The following is a 4,719-nucleotide window of genomic DNA, read 5'->3' on the forward strand; positions in this document are numbered from 1 at the left end:
CATAATTTTTAACTAATAAACCTTGTACTCTCCGTCAACTCTTCATCTTATGTGAGAATTTACTCATTTTTGGGTATTTTATTTGATTCTTTTGGATTTATATCATCCCAACACTTGGATTAATCCAATTGGCCCATTGGAACCTTAATTGAACCATAATCCAAAATTTTCTAAAAATATAGACCCTTAGGCTAAGGTCCCTTATACCATTTTTAATTAATTCCTAATACACATTTGGAAAGTTCATTTTGAACTTTTGTTTCAAGGGAATCCATTTTAGACACTAGGAGGATTTTTATATCCAAAGATATCTCAATTTTTCCATGACATGTATGAATGTCTTTATGGATGACTGTACCTTGGACTGTTTGTGCATACGGCCTAAGGTAGGTCAGCTTGGTGCTGTGTGGTGCTTTCTTCCACTTTTCAAGCTGTTGATCCTGTGGTACTAGCTTGAGTTACAGTTGGGTACCCCTCTACCTCTAGTTCGGACGTTAGCAGAGGAGGCAATCTGTAACATGTGTATATAAAGATTCATCAGAGAGGTTACATGCAGGGGAGATGAGCTTGATCTATTGTCCCACACATGACAACATTGCAAATCTGTTTATGAAGGCGTTTGAAACTTTCCGCAAAGCTTTAGATGACCTGCTACCCTGTACATGTTCACATATCACTAAGAGGAGATTTGTAGGATTATACCTCTCATGGATCTAATTTTCTAAAAAAATAGAGTTTGAAAGAAAGGATTGATTCAATTCAAGTAATTCATCACATACCACATGCTCCACATATTCAATAATTGAGTAAAACACAAAATTACCAGTTTGGCTCAATTTGGACAAGATTTAGACCAGTTTGGCTCTCTTTTTGATTTGGTTTGATCCAGGAGAGAGGAGAGAAAAATATCACAATGTTTTTGAATTAAAAACCCTTCCACACATGTGAAAGAGGCACCTACCTCAAGAGTCCCCCTTTCCTTACCAAGGTGTCAAAAATGCATCATTATTCTAAAATATCTCATTTTTTTAGTAATATCTCATAATTGTTAACTAACAAACCTTGTACTCAGTCAACTCTTCATCTTATAAGAGCATTTTCTCATTTTTGGGTATTTTCTTTTATTCTTTGGATTTATCTCATCCCAAAGCTTGGATTAATCCAATTGGCCCATTGGAACCTTAATTGGACCATAATCTAATTTTTTTTGAAAATGTAGACCCTTGTGCTAAGGTCCCTTATACCATTTTCAATTAATTCCTAATGCACATTGGAAAGTTCATTTTGAACTTCTGTTTTAGGAGAATCCATTTTAGATACTAGGAGGATTTTTATATCCAAAGGTATCTCAATTTAGGATTATCTCTCTCTAGACATTTTCTCTCTATAGGTCAAACCAGGGTAAAACAAGATCTTTCTTCTATTTCAGAGTGTAAGATTCCTCCCTCTAGATTTTGAGGTGTAAAGGTGTAAGAACTTCTCCTTCTGTTTCTGTAAAAATTACTTTTACCTCCAAGTTTGGCTTGATTCTCTAATTGCAATGAAGCCCCCGACCAATCAATTGGTCCACCAAGAGGAGAAGAGCAACTCCAAGAGTTGTTGTAGAGAGAGAGAGGTCCAAGCTCCCAAGAGAGAGAAAAATTTAAAGGATAATAGAAAATATGATTATTTTAATATAATACTGGCATAGTATAGCTCCAATATTCAATTACAAATGACTGAGGGTGTATTTATAGGTGAGAGAGGCCACTAACCGAGTCCAATTGGGTTCTAGAATTTTCCAGATTTAGTTTGACTCAATTTGGACAAGATTTAGACTAGTTTGGCTCCCTTTTTTATTTGGTTTGATCTTGGAGAGAGGAGAGCTAAAAATATCACAATTTTTTTGAATTAAAAACCCTTCCACACATGTGAAAGAGGCACCTACCTCAAGAGTCCCCCTTTCCTTACCAAGGTGTCAAAAATACATCATTATTCTAAAATATCTCCTTTTTTCAGTAATATCTCATAATTTTTAACTAATAAACCTTGTACTCAGCCAACTCTTCATCTTATGTGAGCATTTACTCATTTTTGGGTATTTTCTTTTATTCTTTTGGATCTATCTCATCCCAACACTTGGATGAATCCAATTGGCCCATTGAAACCATAATTGGACCATAATCCAAAAATTTCTGAAAATGTAGACCCTTAGGCTAAGGTCCCTTCCTAATACACATTGGAAAGTTCGTTTTGAACTTCTGCTTCAGGGAAATCCATTTTAGACACTAAGATATCTCAATTTTAGAATATCTCTCTCTAGACATTTTCTCTCTCTGGACTAAAACAGGGTAAAACAAGATCTTTCTTCTTTTTCAGAGAGGGAAATAATTATAAGAACAGAAGGGGAGGTTTTTATACCTTTACTCCTCAAACGCTGGAGGGAGGAATCTTACACCCTTCTCCTCGTTGTCGAGCCAAAGTTAGATTTAATATGATAACAATAAAGTTACTCAAATTGTGTTAACCAATAAGTTATATTTTGGAACTCCTCCAAGTCAAAGTATATAGCCTGGTGCCCACATTAAAGTAAAAAGGTTATCCCAAGCAGTAAATAAAAAAGAGTTGGCATTATGAGAGGTATGATTTGTGTATTGTGTGTGTGTGTGTGTGTGTGTGTGTGTGTGTGTGTGTGTGTGTGTGTGTGTGTGTGTGTGTGTGTGTGTGCTCTATAGCAATAAAAAAGCCAAATTCATTTATGGTCTCCAGATGAAAATCCAAGAGAAGCTAAAAAGAAATCTTAGCTCATACCAAAAAATGAATGAAATAGAAATTCTAGCCTTTAGTCATTAAGTGACCCAATATTGGGTTAAAGAACATGTTCAACACTGCCCACAAGTTCCCAAAATTCTCAGAGAAATAAATTAGAAAATTTAAGGGTCCAATAAAAACCCTTAGTTTTGAAAAATTTGGGAGCAAAATTGTATAAGTTAAGAGAGATATATATGTGTGTGTGTGTGTGTGTGTGTGTGTGTGTGTGTGTGTGTGTGTAATAACCCCTATTGCCCACCAAAAGATATTGATGTGTGAAGACTGAGTAGACTAGGCAGCCTTAGTTAGGCTCTTTGGCAATGTTTGCCATATATATTCCAGTTGGAATCCACTGGCTATGTTTCACGTAATTGCAGTGATGAGCTGCATGTTTGCCATATATATTCCAGTTGGAATCCACTGGCTATGTTTTCGCGTAATTGCAGTGATGAGCTGCATGTAAACCATTAAACAAAGAAGAAAAAGAGTATTTTTGAAGGTAGACTCCCTATAACCAGCCCACCAAAGGCACTATGGCTATGAGTCAAGCTCCAACCTCAATCTAAACAAGCAATTCTATCTTTAAGACTATCAGCTAAAGGCACAATGATAGCGAGAATTGTTTGTAGACTTTCCTTATCCTTATCTAGCTCAACAAACTTAACCCAATCTTTAAAGATAGCGAGAATTGTTTGTAGACTTTCCTTATCCTTATCTAGCTCAACAAACTTAACCCAATCTTTAAAGAATAGGAGTTGTAGAAGAGAGAGATGTTGGCATGGCTCTTGTCGAACCGAGGACACGATAATATCTTATGCTTCTTCAGTCTTGATTCATGCCAAAACATGCTGGCAAGCCTTTGACAGTGAATGGTCAAGAGGAATCTCTGCCCATCTGAAAAGGGGTAAAATCTATGAGACATAAAACAAAGTATTAGTAAAAGGAAAGGTAGCATTGAAGCTAGACTTCCTAAAACCAGCCAACCTAAGGGCACCACGGCTGTGAGCCAAGCTCCAACCTCAATCAGCATACAATTCAATCTTTAAGACTATGGGCTAAAAGCACAATGATAGCGAGAATTGTATATGGCTCAGGTATAAAGAGTTTGAGTATGAGTATCTGGACTATCTCCAAAGAGAGTAGCCCTTGTAGCTAGAGTGTGTGTTTTCGTTTTAAACATAATACAATACCCTATAGCTGAATACCAAATTCAAAAGACACTCTATACTCAAGATATAAATGGAAACATGATATATTTCATCATCTATGTAATACATCATGTTTTTGGAGCACTAAGTCTCAAGTAAAACTTCAAGATGAGATTTAGATCTAGTGAGAGAGAATAAACACAACAAGCCGAGGCAGATCCTTAGCAGAGAAACCCTTTTTCACACCTGCATCCAGAGAAGGTGAGTCATGTTACCTGCATCCAGAGAAGGTGAGTCATGTTACCTGCATCCATACAAACAGACAAACAAAAGTGTTAGTCTGGATGTGTCTTGCAGGTGTCAGGGGAATCAACCACTCGTCTCATCAATGTCACTCAACACTACACGTCATAGGTCTCTATATAGTAAATAAATTTTAAACACAAGTTATATAAAGAAAGCAAGCTGTACCCAATCAATGCAGCCATTAATTAGACCAAGAGCATTGAGAGAATACCATTATTAGAATTAAGATTTCTCTTTTATCAATCTAAGCCAAACCCAAATACTCACTATATCAGAGCTATCTATAGATTCAAAATCTTTGTAGAAAAAATCTGAATCCTAATTCCAACTGTGTTTGGTCAAAAAATCTTAATATGTACCTGTAAAATATACAGATGATTGTTTCCTAATTACAAAGGAAATAAGAACTTTTCCATTCTATACAAAATTTACCTGGCACAAAATTTGCCTATTCAGGGAAATGTTTAGTTGATGC

Source organism: Cibotium barometz, chromosome 19 (assembly GCF_041138505.1).
Source record: "Cibotium barometz isolate CiBa-2024 chromosome 19, ASM4113850v1, whole genome shotgun sequence".
Lineage (NCBI taxonomy): Eukaryota > Viridiplantae > Streptophyta > Polypodiopsida > Cyatheales > Cibotiaceae > Cibotium > Cibotium barometz.